Source organism: Phyllobates terribilis, unplaced genomic scaffold (genome assembly GCF_046119375.1).
Source record: "Phyllobates terribilis strain yellow unplaced genomic scaffold, ASM4611937v1 Scaffold_1__5_contigs__length_1240528914, whole genome shotgun sequence".
NCBI lineage: Eukaryota > Metazoa > Chordata > Amphibia > Anura > Dendrobatidae > Phyllobates > Phyllobates terribilis.
The window spans coordinates 525,380,334-525,400,932 of record NW_027362761.1 but is presented as its reverse complement, the minus strand read 5'-3'; positions in this window follow the sequence as shown (position 1 = coordinate 525,400,932).

The following is a 20,599-nucleotide window of genomic DNA, read 5'->3' as shown; positions in this document are numbered from 1 at the left end:
TATGCAGTAATGCTGGGTTTACACATCCTCAGCCAATAAAATGACCGCCAATTGGCGCCATGGAAGCTGATCGCCGGTCATTTAATGGCCTGTATAGACAGGTTGACCAGACTTCTATGCACACAGAATGATCATTCATAGGATCATTGTGTGCACATAGATGATGATTTTAGAGCCTGATTAAAAATCATCGCATTGGAAAAATTAGTACTTTGCTTGTTCACTGGGTGTTAGCCAACCTCTTTAGATGAGACGATAATCATTATTGTGTGTTGCTATGAACATTGGTTTCCCAATTATTCCTCTGTTTAAATTGTCCTTACTGACTTGGTTTGCAAGAGACAAGACATATTGTGGTTATGTGCTCGGATACTTTATCTGTCTGTATTCCAATAAATTCCATTAATTTTCTAAATATTAACCAAGAGAAATTATACAGATTTTTGGCTGCTGATTTCAGTGGTCTCTTACATGATAAGGAGTTGCTCTAAGGGTTAATCTTGCTGTTGCCTTCCACACCTTAAACGCCATAGTAACAACATAAGGATATTATTTAATATCAAAAAGTATAAAAAAGATATCCCCTCTGGAAGGAAGAAAATGTCTTCTTACGTCAGAGGTTCTCATTGGCTAGATTTCATGTCTTTAATGCAGCTAAATGGGGTTCCGGCTCTCAGGAAATTCAGTTGAAAAAAAAGGTATGCAAAGTAGCTCTCCTCCAGAACGGCAGGACCACCCTGGGTACACCTCGTCAGGGTGCGCTGGCTTTTACGTTTGTTTAATCAAAATAGTGTTAACTAAGTGTCCTATGTTATTTCCATGTACTATTACTGTTCCCTTATTACTTACTACACGGTATTTGCTCATTTTGTTTTGGGTTTTGTCTGTGAAATGACCACAGTGTGAACGCGTTCCTGCACATTGCGCTTACAACAACTTATGCTCCGACTCATTTCTTTGGTTTTGCTCTCCTCCAGAACTCCTTAGTGTCACCTAAAAGAAATTCCATTTTTGATGTATGTTGCAAAATCTGTAATAGAAAACATCTTTAGCCATTAATAAGGCTGTGATTCCAAAACTGAAAAGGCATGTAATAAATGTATTTTGATTATGATACTAAAATAGCAGATTGCAAGGACTGTGGAAAAACAAACAAGCTGCACATACACTATAGGGAGCAAGCATTTACAACCTTAGTTTCTCCAAGGCACATGAATGCTATGTCCTGGGAAGGTCAATTACAGAGTTACTCCACTGGAAGATTCTCCTGTGAGAAGGATATCAAAAGTCATCTGAAAGCGCTAACAAAGGCGAAGGACCCATTGTGGCCTTCTAGTCATACAGATAATGATTCTCCACTACTAATAAGAACATGGTAAGAGTCAATGCCATCACAGAAAGGCACAAGACATTGATTTATTCTGCATCTGATCTAATTATGTCATATCTATCTATCTATCTATCTATCTATCTATCTATCTATCTATCTATCTATCATTTATCTATCTAGCTATTATCTATTATCTATCATTTATCTATATATCTATCTATAGATCTATCTATCTCATATCTAACATAGTAACATAGTTTTTAAGGTTGAAGGAAGACTAAGTCCATCTAGTTCAACCCATAGCCTAACATGTTGATCCAGAAGAAGGCAAAAAAAAACATGTGGCAAACACTAAGCTCCACATTGGGGAAAAAATTCCTTCCTGACTCCACATACGGTAATCAGACTAGTTCCCTGGATCAACGCCCTATCAAGGAATCTAGTATATATAACCTGTAATATTATACTTTTCAAGAAAGGCATCCATGCCCTTCTTACATTTTAGTAGTGAATCATTCATTACAACATCATGCGGCAGAGAGTTCCATAGTCTCACTGCTCTTACAGTAAAGAATCCGCGTCTGTGATTATGATTAAACCTTCTTTCCTCCAGACGTAGAAGATGCCCCCTTGTCCCCTTCTCAGGCCTCAGAGTAAAAAGATCAGTAGAAAGGTCTTTGTACTGTCCCCTCATATACTGGTAGTAATAAGATCACCTCTAAGCCTTCATTTTTCCAAACTAAATAACCTCAAGTGTAATAACCTGTCTTGGTATTGCAGACCCCCCAGTCCTCTAATAACCTTGGTCGCTCTTCTCTGCCCCCGCTCTAGTTCAGCTATGTCTTTCTTATACACCGGAGACTAGAACTGTACATAGTATTCTAAGTGTGGTCGCACTAATGACTTGTATAGAGGTAAAATTATGTTCTCCTCATGAGCATCTATGCCTCTTTTAATGCATCCCATTATTTTATTTGCCTTTGCAGCAGCTGCCTGACACTGGCCACCAAACGTGAGCTTGTCGTCCACCAATACACCCAGGTCTTTTTCAGTGACAGTTTTGCCCAGTGTTTTACAATTAAGCATATAATTATACATTTTATTTCCTCTGCCCAAGTGCATTACCTTACATTTATCCCCATTAAAGCTCATTTGCCATTTATCAGCCCAAGCTTCTAGTTTACATAGATCCTCCTGTAATATAAAATTGTCCTCCTCTGTATTGATTACCCTGCAGAGTTTAGTGTCATCTGCAAATATTGAAATATTACTCTGTATGTGTCGCGTCCCCGGGGGCCTTACTGTTTGGGGGACAGTATATATATATCACGGTGGCTGGCCCAGGGCGGACAGTGCACAAAAGGGGTAGCGATTACTAATAAAGTTCATAGAAATTCGTGACGCTACCTGTGGTGTCAGGTGATAGTCACCTGCGCTGCGGCAGTCCACTGAGGCAGGTGACAAGGCAGCTAAAGAGGGTACAGCTCCCCACAGGTGGAGCGGGCCTCAGGGCAGTGTAGATAGATAGATGGTGGGTGCGCTGGGCGTTGTGGTGCAGGTAGAGATATAATGGCGCGGCCGGAGTAACGGACAGAGACAGGAGGTTTTGTTTCATTACCTTCCTTTACTGGTACAGCTGGTAGATATGGTCCAGGGTACTCTAGGTGAAGGGCACACTTTTGGACTTCTCCCCAGGGAGCGGGTATAAGGCCTCCTGATCCGTATCTGCCTGTGTGTAAGCTCCTGGCCAGCCTGCAACTCTGCCTAGCTTATGTGTCTTGCTTTTTCTACTCCACCTGTTGCTTTGAAGTAGGACCTCCGGTGGGTAACCACTTTCCCTGGACGTCGGGGCCTTTGTGGTTCCTGGTCCTGTATGTGTCTAGCTTCAGGTTTGCCAGGGAATTGTAGTCCTCCTGGGATTCCAGTTAACCCTACTGGGTGTAAAGGGTCCCTGTAGGCTCGGACCCGGTGTCCGGTGTATATACTGGGGTGAGCCTGGTATGCTCCTCTGCCCCCTTTATCACTCCTTTCTTCCTCACGCCTTTGGCCACGCTCGGGGCCCTCACTAGGCTTCAGTACTGCTGGAGGCCTAGCTTGCCTCACTCAGCAGCCTGCGTGCTCCTCTCTGAACACTAACTCACTGAAAACTATTCTATAGACTGAGCTGCCTGGCTCCACCTTCCCTATATATATCCCTATCAGGGCTCCCTCTGCTGGTATGAGGTAGAAGGTGGAGGTGTTTGCATGTAGTGAGGGCCTCTTGTGGAGAATTCCGTCCGTGCACCCTTCTGGGTTCTGTGGCACCATGCGCAGCAGGGCGCCACATTCCCCCCTAGTAAAACTCAGTACTCCTGGACTGAAGCATTTTTGCAAAAACACGTTAAACAACAATAATAATAACAATTACATTATTATTTACAATAATAACAATATGGTTACAGCAAGTCCCGTAACCTGGTGTCCTTTTCACCAAAAGCACATGGTAGCATGAGGGACCCGTCCACAAACCCTCCACGTAGGCCGTGGGCGTGGCTGCAGGGTATAGGTGATCCAGGTGATGGACCATGTCTTTCGCCACGCCAAACGGGTTTTTGTTCAGTGGTCAGTAACAAGGCACTCCAGGGAGTGCAATTATGTACATGAATAGTTTTTGGGCTGCTCACAGTCCTCAGCCACAGAGTCTTTATATATATACCCTTACGGGTAACTAAATACAATAGGAAAGTGTCCATATCACTTAAATTGTCCATCAGCAATGCAAAACAAAACATTAATTAAATACATGGCAATTCCACAATTATAATATACCCCAGGGGCAACTATTTATACTGTAGGTTTTTCTATTTATTCACTAAACCTAACAGAGGCCTGGCCTTTGGTGCTACGCGTGGATCTACGTAGTACAGGAGTGTGGATGGTTCTGTGTTTGTTACCCTGTCAGTTCTATGTGTGGGTAGGTTGTAATACTGCCTTAACGTCTCCATGGGACTGGCAAGTGTACCGTTGGCTGGGCCTTCTTGCTCTGCTCCAACTGGGGATTCTTCTTCCGGGGATTCTTCTTGAGCAGGCTCTTCTGGAGCACTTATAGGTTCTTCTTGCTGTGGAGGGTCTTCTGGCTGTTGGAAGAAGGGGATTACAGGTCTTATCACTGCTCCTCCTATTTGGGGCCAATCTGCCGGGAAATCTCCTAATTCAGTGTGCAGTACTTCTTCCTCAGGCTCCTCCGGTTCAGTGAGAGGCACTTCCTCTTGGGGCATTAGCAGGTGTGGACACAACTTCAGGTGGTCCCTTGATAACATTGCAGTTGTTCTTCCTCCGTCTCTACTAATTAGGCAGTTCTTCCTATTATCGAATATTGACTGTAACACAGTGTAGGGTTCTCTCTCTCAAGTTTATGGTTCCTTCTCTTTCTCTTTAACACCACTTCTCCTGGTGTGAAGGGTTCTGCTGGTGCACTTTTATTGTAGTGAGCTTCCTGCTTGTCTCTTACCCTATTCAGACTGTCTTCGACACAGGCTTGTACTCTTCTGTACTGCTCCTGTCTGGTCGTGTCCCAGTCCTCAGTGGACATATCTACTTTGGGTTCTACTACACCAAGCTCCAGGTCCATGGGCAACTTTCCGGGTCTTGATCGCATGAGATATGCTGGAGTGCAATTGGTGGAACTCACAGGTATGTGGTTGTACAGATCTACCAGGTCCGGTAGTAGGTCTGGCCACTGATTTCTCTCCTCTAGTGGTAAGGTCTTCAGCAGGTCGATGACGATGTTATTCATCTTTTCACAGAGACCGTTGGTTTGGGAGTGGTACGGTGTAGTCCGGATCTTTTTACACTCGTACAGATGGCTGAACTCTTTGAACAATTCGGCTTCAAAGGCTGGGCCTTTATCTGTCAGCACCTGCTCCGGGTATCCATGGGGCCTGCAGAAATACGCCTGAAACGTCTTCACCGCAGTTTCTGCCGTCAGATCCTTGACAGAGGCGACCACCAGGAACCGGGAGTAGTGATCCACCATGGTCAGGGCATAGGAGTATCCTGACCTGCTGGGTGACAGCCTGACATGATCCAGAGCCACGATATCCAAGGGTCGAGTTGTCTTGATGGGTTGCAGGGGTGCCTTCTGGCACCTTATGGAGCTCCGCATTCCAACCCAGTAAAACCGACCTTTTAGCAGCGTTTCTAGCTTCTTCCAGCCAAAGTGCCCCGCTTGATCGTGGTAGGCCTCCAACACCATCTGGATGTCCGTCCTGGGCTCTACGATCTGCCACACCATCTCATGGGTTCTCGGGTTGACGTACCTTCGGCACAGCTTCTCTCTATAGATGAACAGCCGGCTTCTCTCACCCCACAGTTGCTTGGCTTGTAGAGACGCTTCCTTCTCCAGGGAGGAACCTTCCTGGGTTATCAGTTCTTTAATACGGCTGACAACCGGGTCACTGTCCTGGGTCTCTTTCCAGCTGTGGTGAGGCAGAGGGTTTAGCGTCTTACCGCGATGCCTCCTGGAGGCTCGGTGCTCGTGGACCATTCCATTACGGTGGAAGGCAGGTAGCTCAATCTCTTCCAGGTCATCCACTTCTTCTTCAGTGTCCGACTGGTGAGGCATCCTGTACAAGGCATCAGCATTGGCATTCTTGCGGCCTGCCCGGTATTTAATGGTGAACTGGTAGTTTGACAGCTGAGCCATCCATCGTTGTTCCATGGCTCCTAACTTGGCTGTTTCCAGATGAGTCAAGGGGTTATTGTCTGTGTAGGCAGTGAACTTACTGGAGGCTAGGTAGTGCTTGAACTGCTCGGTGATGGCCCAGACCAGGGCCAGGAACTCCAACTTGAAGCTGCTATAGTTCTCTGGGTTCCTCTCGGTCGGGCGGAGCTTACTGCTTGCAAAGGCAATCACCTTCTCTCTGCCATTCTGCTTCTGACTTAACACAGCTCCTAATCTCTCGTTGCTGGCATCTGTGTAGAGCAGGAACGGTTGGCTGTAGTCAGGGTAGGCTAGGATCTCTTCGCCGGTCAGGATCTCCTTCATCACCTTAAAGGATTCAGCTTGCTCCGTACCCCACTGGAACGGGGGGTTTCTGCCTCTCCCGGACTGTCCTACCAGGAGATCTTGCAAAGGCTCTGCTTTCTTGGTATAGTCCTTCACAAACCTCCGGTAATACCCGACTAGTCCCAGGAACTGGCATACCTCCTTGAGGCTCTTCGGCTCCGGGCATTTCTGGATGGCAGTGACCTTCTCCAGGTCTGGTGCTATTCCTTCTGGACTAACGATGTGCCCCAGGTACTGTACCTTTCTCTTGAGCAGGTGACACTTTGAGGGCTTCAGCTTCATCCCATACTGGGACAGCGACTCAAATACCTCTGCCAGGTGCTTCAAGTGGTCCTCATACGTTCTGGAGTACACTATCACGTCATCCAGGTATAGTAGTACAGTCTTGAAGCTGCGGTGTCCCAGGCAGCACTCCATCAATCTCTGGAACGTTCCGGGGGCATTGCAGAGTCCGAACGGCATACTGTTGAACTCGCAGAGTCCCATCGGGGTGGTGAAGGCCGTCTTCTTCCGATCCTCCTCAGCAACAGCTACTTGCCAGTACCCACTAGTGAGGTCAAGGGTGGAGAAGTAATTTGCAGACTTTAAGGCAGCCAGGGATTCCTCTATACGTGTTAAAGGGTATGCATCTTTATGTGTAATGCAATTTACTTGTCTGTAATCTACACACATTCTCATGCTTCTGTCCTTTTTCCTGACTAGAACTAGGGGAGCTGCCCAGGGACTACAACTATCCCTTACTACCCCTGCCTTCTTCATGTCGTGCAACATCTCTTTCGCCTTCTGGTAGTGTGCTAGTGGTATAGGCCTGTAACGTTCTTTGATGGGTGGATGGTCACCTGTGGGGATATGGTGTTGTACCCCTTTAATTCTCCCAAAGTCAAGTGGGTGTTTACTGAATACCTGCTTGTTTTCCTGAACCACCCGGTGTACACCCGGCTTCTGATAGACAGGAGTGGTGTCTGTCCCAACATGGAGCTGTTGACACCAATCCTCCACCTGGGTTGCCGGATCATTATCCTCCACTCCGTCTGGTGAGGTTAAGGACTCCGCCGTGTGTATGCAGTTATTATCTACTGTGTACAGTTTGGCAACAGTGGCGTAGCGTGGTAATCTAATCTCATCCTCCCCATAGTTTAGGAGACGTACGGGCACCGTCCCACTGCGTACATCCACTACCCATCTGGCAGTCAAGAGTGTACGTCGATGCTCTGAGCTAAGAGGCTCTACTACCGCCTGGTAGCTCCGTCCTTTGAGACCTATTGCTGCTCTACACCAAATCAGCATTTCACTCATTGGGGGAATCACAATGGGTATCGGGTCTGTCATCCGTACATTACCAATTTCATCACCTGATAGTTTTACCTGTTGCTGGTACATAAGGGCTCGGATCTCTTTCTGGAGCACCCTCCTCTGCCCTGGTCTGGCGGTGTCAGCCATCTGTTGGAGCAAGAACAACACTTCTCCCAAACAGTTACTAACAATATTTGTGTCAAGTACCATATACAAGTCTGTATCATCAGGATTAGTCTCTACTACAATTAGTCCCTGGTCCTTCAGTTCCACTCTTCCCACCTTTACTGCCACATCCTTAACCCCGACTAGGTTAAGGGGAAGGCCATTGGAGGCATACACGGAAAGGTTTGGAGCTGGCGGGCTCTGTTCGTCTATGGACCAGAACCTTTTGTAGAGGACATGAGGCATAATGGTTACCTGAGATCCTGTGTACAGCAGGGCAGCGGTCGCGATGCCGTCCAGCACAATGGACAGGAAAAGTCTTCCTCCCACGAACCGGCGGTACCAGTTTGTTGGGCCTAGCTGGTCTACTCCTGGGTGTCGGCCCTCGGCCCCAGGGTTTTCTCGTTTAAAGGACACCTCCGCGTGGTGTGGCCTGCTTTATGGCAGCGGTAGCAGATGAGCTCTTCTGGATGGCGGCGTTGGTCATTGGTCCTTCCACGGGGTGGCGTTGTCCTCCTCCGGGGTGGTGTTGTCCTTCTTCTTCTTCTCATCCAGGGGACATCCTCAGGGCTGCCGGCTAGCAAGATCCTTCCTTCCAGCTCAGGCTCCGTCCGCAGCTGCAGGGTGCTCATGACAGTGGCCAGGGTTTTACTTAGCTGGCGCACCTCAGAGCGTAGGCTGTCCAGCTCGCTAGGGGGCACTGTTTGCATCCTTGTTTCGGCCGTTAGTGAAGGAGTGGTGGGTGCTGCAGGCACTGGGGTGGCCCCACCCTGGTAACGCTGGATAGCAGTGTCTGCGGTTTCCAGGCGCTGCAGTCCCTTTATAGCCTTGTCCTTAAGGGTGTCAAAGGTGGCATCTGGATGGTCTAAGGCCCACCACCGTACAGTTCTGCTTTCTTCTTGTGACTTTAACCCCCGGATGAACTGTTCCATCAGCATTTTATTTTCATCATGGATGCTTGCTGGACTAACCTGTTTCAGGGATCGCAGGGATTCCTGTAAGCGCCAGGAATAGTCCTGGATACTGTCCTCAGGTTTTTGGACACAATGGTAGAACCTCATCTGGAGATCTGTTTCAGTGCGGTTTTCAAACGCGGTTTGCAGTCTCTTAAAGATGGTGGACACTGATTCTTGGTCTGCGGCTGGCCAGGTTTCAACTTCTCGCTCAGCGGCACCAGTCAATTGTCCTAACATTACAGCGGCTCTCTGCTTGCCAGTCATAGAGTACATGTCCAGTATGCCGCATATCTTCCTCGTGAACCCGGACAGGGTGTCCGGTTTGCCGTTATACTGGGGGAACCACTTCGCTCCCGGGATATACGGCAGGGCCATAGGTATGACAGGGGTTACAGGCCCTGCTGGTGGAGCGGCCGCTTCAGCCTGCTCAGCGCCGAGCGCAAGTGGGACATCGGGGCAGTTAACTGGTATGCCGGCGCTCTGCTGGGCTTCGGACATCGTTGCGCCCCTCTAGTGAACCGGAGCCTACCTTCTGAACTTTTCTTTTAAGTAGCTCCGCGGGCGACGGTCTTCTTTCAGGACCTTGCGTCGCTCGCTTCTGACGTCAGGGCGTCCTCTGGCTCCTTCCAGGACCTGACGCTTCCTGGTTCCACGTCAGGGGCGGAGCGTGTCCTTGACTTTGCGCGCTTCCAGCAGTTACGCCCCTCTTCTTCCCGCGCGGTGACCCGAAAATGGCGGATAATGGCGGGAAACAGCGGCAATTGGTGGGAAAAACTTCACCACGGTATGATTTACAGTCTTTTAAAGGTGCACAGTACCCGGTGGCAACGGGCACGCAATCCTGTTTGTGAAGCTAGTTGGGATGTCGCGCCCCCGGGGGCCTTACTGTTTGGAGGACAGTATATATATATATCACGGTGGCTGGCCCAGGGCGGACAGTGCACAAAAGGGGTAGCGATTACTAATAAAGTTCGTACAAATTCGTGACGCCACCTGTGGTGTCTGGTGATAGTCACCAGCGCTGCGGCAGTCCACTGAGGCAGGTGACAAGGCAGTTAAAAATGGTACAGCTCCCCACAGGTGAAGCGGGCCTCAGGGCAGTGTAGATAGATAGATGGTGGGCGCGCTGGGCGTTGTGGTGCAGGTAGAGATGTAATGGCGCGGCCGGAGTAACGGACAGAGACAGGGGGTTTTGTTTCATTACCTTTACTGGTACAGCTGGTAGATATGGTCCAGGGTACTCTAGGTGAAGGGCGCACTTTTGGACTTCTCCCCAGGGAGCGGGTATAAGGCCTCCTGATCCGTGTCTGCCTCTGTGTAAGCTCCTGACCAGCCTGCAACTCTGCCTAGCTTATGTGTCTTGCTTTTTCTACTCCACCTGTTGCTTTGAAGTAGGACCTCCGGTTGGTAACCACTTTCCCTGGACGTCGGGGCCTTCATGGTTCCTTGTCCTGTATGTGTCTAGCTTCAGGTTTGCCAGGGACTTGTAGTCCTCCTGGGATTCCAGTTAACCCTACTGGGTGTAAAGGGTCCCTGTAGGCTCGGACCCTGTGTCCGGTGTATATACTGGGGTGAGCCTGGTATGCTTCTCTGCCCCCTTTATCACTCCTTTCTTCCACTCACCTTCGACCACGCTTGGGGCCCTCACTAGGCTTCAGTACTGCTGGAGGCCTAGCTTGCCTCACTCAGCAGCCTGCGTGCTCCTCTCTGAACACTAACTCACTGAAAACTATTCTATAGACTGAGCTGCCTGGCTCCACCTTCCCTATATATATCCCTATCAGGGCTCCCTCTGCTGGTATGAGGTGAAAGGTGGAGGTGTTTGCAAGTAGTGAGGGCCTCTTGTGGAGAATTCTGTCCATGCACCCTTCTAGGTTCTGTGGCACCATGCGCAGCAGGGCGCCACATATGCCCCCTACAAGGTCATTAATAAATATGTTAAAAAGAAGAGGGCCCAATACTGACCCCTGTGGTACCCCACTGTTAACTGAGACCCAGTCTGAGTGTTTTCCATTAATAACCACCCTTTGTTTCCTATCACAGAGCCAATTCTTAACGCACATACATATATTTTATTTTCCCCTATCCCCATTGTTCTCATTTTATGCATCAACCTTTTGTGTGGAACCGTATCAAAAGCTTTTGAAAAGTCCATATACACAACATCCACTGCATGTCCTTGGTCCAGTCCGGAACTTGCCTCCTCATAAAAGCTGATCAGATTAGTCTGACAGGAACGGTTCCTCGTAAACCCATGTTCATATTGGGTCATGAGGTTATTCTTCTTCAGATATTCTAGTATAGCATCTCTTAGGAAACCCTCCAGGATTTTACCCACAGTAATTTCCAAGTTCGGTTTTTGTCCCCTTTTTGAATATTGGCACCACATTTGCTATACGCCAGTCGTGTGGTACAGACCCTGTTATTATAGAATCTTTAAAGATTAAAAATAATGGTCAATCTATGACGTTACTTAATTCCTGCAGTACTCGCGGGTGTATCCCATCCGGACCTGGGGATTTGTCAACTTTAGTGATTTTTAGACGCCGCCGTACTTCCTGCTGGGTTAAGCAAGTGACCTTTTGAAGGAGAATTTTTGTTATCACTAATCATGTTTTCTGTCATGCGATTTTCTTGTGTAAATACAAAAAAAAAATCATTTAGCATATTGGCTTTTTCCTCATCCTCATCCACCATTTCACCACCATATCTATCCCATGTCTATCTATTGTCTATCTACTATCTACTATCTATCATTTATCTATATATCTATCTATAGATCTATCTATTTCTATCTATCCATATCAATCTATTATCTATCTATATATTATCTATCTATCATCTATCTTTCCCATATCCATCAATCTGTCTATATATCTCATATCTATCTATCTATCTATCTATCTATCTATCTATATCTATCTATCTATCTATCTATCTAACTATCTATCTAAATACAAAAAATGGGGGCAGGACTTCAAAAATGAGTTAGAAAATGGGTATTAATCAGCCCATGTGACTTTTCTGTTGTAAACAGCAGAGCCTTTCTTGAGCCTTTTTGACAAAGACTACAGGTGACAACCTTGGAGACTTTGCAACCATTTTTACATGAAAAGTGCAGGTTTTATTTTTTTATCTATCTAAAATTTGAAAAAGTAGACAGCACTAACTATCTATCTATCTATCTATCTATCTATCTATCTATCTATCTATCTATCTATCTATCTATCTATCTATCTATCTATCTATCCAGAGAAAAATAACAGCAGCACTATGATTGATGCGTGCAAATATTAAACAACATTATAGTATGCAAGTACATATATTACAGTATAGAATAATAATATAATAATGAATAAAATAATTATCTATCTATCTATCATCTATTTATCTCTCTATCATATGATCTATGTTATTTTATCTTTATTAATCTATTTGATCTATTTTATTATTTTATCTTTATTTTACCTTTGTTAATACACATGGCACATCATGTTTTTTTTTATAGCATAATAGTATTATAATTTCTATTTTTATAGATTTGACATCTTGAATGATTACAAAAAAATATGGAAAAAAAAAACATTTAAAAGAAAGGGTAAACAATAAATATAATATAAAACATTTTCAAACTAGATTTTCATACTTTTTCGTGTTTAATAATATTTGTTTTTATCCTCTAATTTACCCATTGAAGCCTCCCTTCCTTCATCACTAGCTGCACACTTGTTATTACCATTCCACTTTATAGTAAACCCGGTTTTGCATTGTCTCCGAGCTCTGAATGTAAGCTCCTCTCTCCGAGCGCCTGCCATGGCACACCTGCAAAGTCAACTTCAAGCCACTGAACGCGGGCAGGTTGTCACTTAGTGTCTCTTCCTGCTCTTCACAGTTCAAACCCTTTTACAAGACAAATGACACAAAAGCAAAAGTGCAGTGATTCAAACTGGATAGGCTTACAACATAATTCAATTAAATTCTGTGTGGCACACACCATGACAAAGCAGAGGCCACGACTTGAGGTCTGTGAATGCGGGGAGGCTGCACGGCAATAAAAAAAAGACCCCTTTGACTGGTTAAATGTGACAGAGGCATATTAGGAAACCTCCCATCTAACAGGTGGCTGCACAGCTCTCAGCTGCTGCCGTACATTCACTGGCACATTGACCCTCTTATTTTTTTTTAGAAAAATGTTCAGCATTTTTTTTAAATGTTACTGTATTTGATGTAGTGGAAACACTTTAAGGATGAATTATTCCCATTAGTCCCTTAGTCCCTTATGGGAAGGATGGTTGGTCGTGTCTTGTAGTATCCATCCTACTGCCAACCCAGTCTATTCTCTGCCTCTCAGCTGAATTAACATAAAGAAACAGTGTGAAAAGCGGAGCTGGTGGAAGGATTAAGTATATCATTGAAAGGAATTGTGTTGTAAATGACTGGGAGGGGAAGGGGCTTCTGTTCCTTGGTCCCATCTGGTCTATAAAGAATACCTTGTTGTAATTAGCCCCAGATGGCTTTATGTTGCACTGTGTCTGGGCAGCCAGGTGCCACTGTGTCCTGCTGAGTGTGATATTCATTGCTGGATGTTGCAAGGACTAAGATGGACTTTAATGCAACCTAATTTCTTCCAGGGCATTACACAAATATGAATTGAAGAATAACTAGACTTGAAACAATTGCGCCTAAGACGAGGCGGCATTGTCATGGGGATTGTGCCAGTCGCCCGTCATTGATAAAACCTCTTTGTTTTAGCCCATTCTCTCGTGTATTAGAGTTCTTGGATGTCGATGGCTCAGAGGTGTTTGTTTGCATTACATAGTGAGGATCTATACAATGGAGAAAGAAGAAAGGGGAAAATGTAGATGTCTGGTTCAGCTTGACATTCACATTGCACATAAGCAAATTTGAGGAGCGAAATTGCTGAAATTCAAATTTGGAAGATTTGTTCGAATTTGGCCAGGAAAGTCGATTTGCACTAGATATATTTAACGCACATTATTATACTCTGAGATGTCTTCAGAGCGTTATACTCGCTTGGCCCTCATCTATCCATCTATGCTCTGGTCTTCTTCTTCAGGCCAGTCACTGGTGTGGTCTTTATTGGGCCATTTGTGGCATCTTCTGACTCCTGGCGTCTTCGGCATCTCCTGCACTGACTATATTGCGACATGCGCCAAAGATACCAGGTGCTGTTTATTTTTTATCCCTTTCAAACATTTTTAAATCCAGCAAAATGGCAGCCATCTAGACACCATTTTGCAAGTAAAATTTGGAAGTTCTAATTTTTGTGAAATTCGAGGTGAATTTGACTTGTCTGGAAGCAATTCACTCAACTCTACGTATCAGTTATTGTACCTATTGTATCTCTGAAGGAGAATTCTTAGCTATAAGATCTCTATACAGTTCCATGTTATGAAATGTCTAAAATTAATAGCTTAAGAGGGTTATCAACTACTTTAAAAAGCATTCTGAATGTAGTCAAGGATAGTTCTGGCGCCTTTGCTTCATACACCATATTGTGTACGCCGTCAGTCTCCTTGCTTCTTCTTCCGGTAAAGGGCATCGGGACCGCGTCAGCTTTACATTTCATGTGGAAAAAACAATCTCTATTCCACTTCAGATGGAATGTGAAGGCTTCAGGGCTGCTTATTGGCCACATTAGTCACATGACACCCCACCTATCCTGTAGGAAGAAGAAGCCAGGAGAATGGAGGAGGACAAAGTGCTAAGTACTAAGGAGCTGCGCCAGTCCAGGATACTCATACAAAACTAGAACCTAACCATTCAGTGCTTTATTTTTCCTAACACCTGGAACCATTTTGTATGTGTTTTAATGTCATGGACAACCCCTTTGAAGTGAATAGCACTTTAGTCTACGCAAGATTAGAAGCCACAAACACTCTACAAATATTACAGTCCAATTAATATTGAACAAGGTTTGATTGCAAAATACTCAAGAGACACCCTGATCTAGACTGCCATGTAAACCCTTTAAATCCCATATTTAATCGACCTTTTGAGAGGACCAAAGTTTTAGATATTTTAGGTGTTAAGTTCAAGTAGTTTTCAATATACACTATATATACAGTAGAAATATTAGACAGATCCTTGTTTGTGTACAAGGAGACCAGAGACAAGGTCATCAAAGCTTGTATGTCTTTAGGCTCCAGTGTTATCCATCCACCACTGGTCATAAAAAATTGGATAACATCTTGAGTTAAAACTAGATTTGTTCTCTGTTAAAAAAATACTAAATACAATTTCTTTCAGTACAAGAAAGTACATTTTGGAATGGCACAAAATTAACTTTGTTTGTGAGTATTTGAGGACCATAGGGCCCAATTCATCAAAGCCCCTCTCTGGTGTAAATAGCTTTGAAAAGTCACATGGTTTTGACATAACTGAAGGCTGCACTAAAATTATGCAACTTTTGGCATTCTCACGCCATTTTCATGCAGATCCGACACTGGGGGGATCTGTAGTGGGACAAGGGGGTGGCGACAGCCACTCTTCAAATTCATGCTGAGAGGCGGTGTTCACTATGCCACAACTCTTACTCCAGCAGGAACTGCAGTAGGATTTGTGGTGACAGGTGTATGCCACTCATCGGGCACTCCTAATTCATGAACAACGTGAACAACCTTGGCCTTGATGAATCAAGCCCATAGTCTATGAAGGTAGCAACATACAGTACCAATGTCCATGTGCATTAATGTATATGTCTACCAAGATACAAAGCTAGTTTGGCAATAAAGCAAAATAGCTCCTACCCTTGCCATTTTTTGACATTTTTCTCGTAATTTCAGCTCATATAATAGTACTTTACTGCCATATAGTGCTTAATTTATATGCAGAATAGAAATAATACTCCCATAGAATATTCCAAATACATTTCCAAATAATGCCATCATCATAAATAATTAGGTTATGTTTGCTCATGGGGTTTATGTATTCAGGGTAACCTAACAATAAAGTCCTAAATAGAGATAAGCAGATCAATCCGCGGAGGTGATTTGATTCCCGGTTTAAAAAAACAACATAAAACTAAAAACTTGCCTGGCACCATTTCCCAACTACTGAAGCAGTAGATTAGGGTTCCCCATCTGCAGTCCTCGAGAGCCACCAACACATCATATTTTCAGGATTTCCTTAATATTCGTCAGGTGATAATTCCATCACCTGTGCAGTACTAGGGAAATCCAAAAACCATGATCTGTTGGTGGCTCTTGAGGACTGGAGTTGGGGAACACTGCATAAGAGAATGGATGAATGTCTTTTTGTGTGGCTGCACGAGCCTCCCCATAATCTCCAGCAGCTATGACATCTTATCATACCTTGTACAGTGATGGTCTGTCAGTACTTGGGACATCACAGATCAGCGGTTCCCAGTGGAGCACAATTTGCAGAGTAATTTTCCATCTTCATAGTCACTAGGTAAGTCTCTTTTTCCTGTAGAGTGTAAGCTCTTATGGTCAATGGGGTCCTCTCTTTCTCCTGTAGAGTGTAAGCTCTTATCATAAGCGGGGTCCTTTCTTTCTCTCTCCTGTAGAGTGTAAGCTCTTATGGTCAGTGGGGTCCTCTCTCTCCTATACAGTGTAAGTTTTTATGGTCAGCAGGGCCCTCTCTCTCCTATAGAGTGCAAGCTCTTATGATCACAGGGGTCCTTTCTCTCTCTCCTATAGAGTGTAAGCTCTTATTGTCAATAGGTTTCTCTCTCTCTCTCCTCTCCCCCACATGTATTTTCTGAACAATTACAAACTTTCTCGTATTGAGATTCATGCAAATTTATTCGCCGCAAATCAAATTTTTGGAGAAAATTCATCAAAGCCGGCAAATTTGAATTTCAAAATATCCGCTCATTTCTAGTCCTGAACAATTTCACAACAAATATAGCCTTGAGGGTACTCTTAAAACATAACTTTTACTTCTTAATATAAAAAAGTAGTAAAAGTTATGTTTTAAGAGTACCCTCAAGGCTAAATTTGTTGCATTAAATAATCTGAGGTTTCCTGCCGTATATTAAAGCAGGCAATTTCACCCCTTAAAACCATCCCTGTTTAAGGCTTCATTAAATGCATAAAAAAAATCTTTATTTCAGGGAACTTGTCATAAACGTTTTGTAATCAAAATCATTGACCCTAAAATAGTGTTACTTTGCTTCTGTAAATAGTTTTTTGAAAAATTGCCCCATACCTGTATTATCATTTTATTTTTACCTAAATCCCGCCTATTCTTTCTTGTAGATTGACATACTTGTCTGAGCTGATCTTCCATCATCAAACTTAAATCCTGAATTTGGGCAGTATATGAGTCTGAGATGCCTTTAGCTTTCCATCGGAAATGTTGGACTGCACATGCGCAGCATTTCCGTTCAGAATCTATGGAAAGCAGTGCTATCAGTCACCGAAATAGAGGTGGAGTTGGTAACTCAATTTATGAATACGCCGGACTCTTCTTCTCCCTAGAATACCCAGTGGACACCTTTGGGCTCATTTAGATGCAGCAGTTGTGTAGTTTAACAAATATGGTAACGCGTATAGGGTATGGAGCAAGGGTATAATCTTTACCATGGCACACAATGCAGATTGGCGTCCAAAACAGCAGTGACAGGTTCATTTTAAAAATTGTCTCTTGTGTTTTCGGCATCATATGAAGCCTTGAAATAAATTTTATAGCTATAGACAAGTAATGTCAACTGTAAGCGAAGTGACAGAAGCGGGAGGACACCGGACAGATTTAGTTAAGTATAAAATACAAACGCTTTAGTTATATCAGACATATTATTTAATGTAATAGCACACATTCGTTACTATTGACGTTCAATAATGGGTTCACTTGTTCTTTAAATGTACAGTTTTGCGTATTACTCCCATCGCACAGAGCTAGTGAATATGTTTTCAAAAATAAAAGGCGATAATAACCATAATTTATGCTAAGTCTTGTTTTTAAAGTCCTCTCCTAAAGTGCCATAGAGCTCTAGCTACAGACATGACAGATGTTTAGTAATCAGCAGTGGCTACTTACATAAGTAACTTAGAGATGGGAAGGAAAAACTGTATTTATGTGGCACTTCTTGTAAAATTCATAATATTTGATATTAAGGTTTTTCATAATGTGAGTATTTTTGTGGTTTTCGCTATCTGCAGACTAGTATTTGCTGTGACAGCTTTTTTTTTCTGTTTCATGCACATATAGTCAATGGTAATATCAAAGGTGTATTTTTCATAGAGGCTGGCAAAGGGTATAAGGATGCCCCTGAAGGGAAGATTGGTATTTTGGGTAAGTCTTAATTCTATTTTTATTCTGAAGTCATAAAAATAGGATGACTTGTCCAAAGTGATTAAAAGTAGCTCTTAAAACCACAAGGGTTTATCCCATCCTTAAAAGATATTAACTCTCCAAAGAAAATGTGGTAGATTACGGATCTGTGGGTCTGACTTCTGGGACCACTACCGTTCTGATTTTTCCATCAGTCCCATAGACAATGAATGGATAAGCGGTATGCATGAAGTCCTGAGGCTGGACAAGTTCATCCAGTCCCATGGGAACCCCCACGAGCACCCAATGACACACTATAATGTACCACTGAAGTTCTGGTACCATATTTATGCAGTAAACCCCGTCCTGAAACGGTAGCTATGTTTGACACTGTCACCATATATGTGTACTGACACTGGATCTATTACCAAATACAGTTGTGCTCAAAAGTTTACATACCCCAACAGAATTTTTCCTTTCTTGGCCTTGTTTCAGAAAATATGAATAATATCGAAAAATCTTTTTCTCCACTCATGGTTATTGGTTGGGTGAAGCCAAAACTATTGTGTTTTCTCTTTTTAAATCTTAATGACAACCAAAAACATCCAAATAGTTCACATACCCTGGTGATTTTGGCCTGATAACATACACAGAATTTGACACAAATGGGTTTGAATGGCTACTAAAGGTAATATCCTCACCGGTGACCTGTTTGCTTGTAATCAGTGTGTGTGCATAAAAGCTGAGTGAGTTTCTGGGATCCAGACAGACTCTTGCATCTATCATCCAGCTACTGACGTTTCTGGATTGTGAGTCATGGGGAAAGCAAAAGAATTGTCAACGGATCTACGGGAAAAGGTAGTTGAACTGTATAACACAGGAAAAGGATACAAAAAAATATCCAAGGAATTGATAATGCCAGTCAGCGGCGTTCATCGGTGGTAATGATGGAAACACCCGAATCTGAACAGTAACACAGACTTCCTAGGGAGGTCCGTGTTTGGGGTCAATGTTCGGTACGGACCTCGAACTTTACTGTTCGGGTATCTCTCTAATCATATGTCATGTCCCTGTGAGCCCACATCTTTCACGGCAGATGATGGCTGATTTTATCTGGAGAATCATATTGTCAGGGTAGTTATACCGTATAGTGAACATGGTAAATGAAAAATCTCCCCAAAAATTGTGAAATTGCACTTTTTTTTGCAATTTCAATGCAATTGGAATTTTTTTTCCCGCTTTCCAGTGCATCACATGATAAAATGACTGGTGTCATTTGAAAGTACAACTTGTCTGTCAAAAAACAAGCACTAAAACAATTATGTGGATGGAAAAATATAAAACTTATGGCTCTTGGATGAAGGGGAGGAAAAAACAAAAATGGAAAATTACCCGGAGGTGAAGGGGTTAAAGATTTTTTATTTTTTTTCCACAGCATGATAAAAAGTTCTTTCAAGATGACAATTTTGGCTATCCTTCACTTTCACTAAGTATTTCTTAAATTCAGTGGAAGCTGGATAAAATAGTACCTGAGCTGCAAATAGCCTCAATTTTATCATTAAAATGAGTTCTCAGACAATAGTAAGTTATGGCATAATATGACATATTGTTAGGAAGTACCACAACTCACTGATCAACTTTAGTCCATTTGTTTGGATCTCTACTGATTTCTTGAATGTAAGGTGTTAATTCAACTTGCACAGGAAATGTACTTTGCAAAAATTCATCAATAAATTGACAATTGGGGGGTACTATTTTTTTTGTCAAAGGAGCACATACATAAACCATCTGCCGCTGTCAGCCCTGATTTCATAGATTAAGAATATACAAAGTCACACCCCAACTGGTAACATCCAATGGTCCACATATTTACATATTTCTAGAAGAAATAACAGAGATCTGAGAAAAACTGTGGCAGTGGTGGGAGTGGGGTAATGGTGCAAGCCCCATCCTCAGAAGAAGTCAGCGGTGAGCGGACATTCCCTCTCACATACATAGCACTGCGGTGAGCTTAGGGAAAATGACCGCCGGAGCATGCGCAGATCGAGATCTCGAGAGACGAGATCTTGTCTCCCGAGATCTCAATCTTCGCATGCTTCGGCAGCCATTTTCCCGAAGCCCACCATAGGGCTATGTATGGGAGTGGAAACCTCCGCTCACCACCGAATTCTTTTGAGAGGACAGGGCCCGCAGCATCGCCCCACTCCTGCCGCAGCTGCTGCCAACCTCCTGTATCTGTGAAACTGCTCCATCGACACCGCCCCGCAGGTAAATACTGTACCTTCGCATTATAAGATGCACCCCCTTTTTTCTCCCAAATTTGGGGTGGGGGGTGTGTCTTATAATACGAAAAATATGGTCTACACTCCTCAACATTGAAATTGCAGCACCAAAAAGGAAAAGTTGTTCTTGTATGGAAATTCAAGGATGGATGGATATGTTAATTTTATGCAAATAATGAAAAAAGGAAAACTAAATTTTAAAAACATCTCAATTTATTCAGTATTGCGTATGAGTGCCAAGTGCTGAAATACACACACTTACATGACT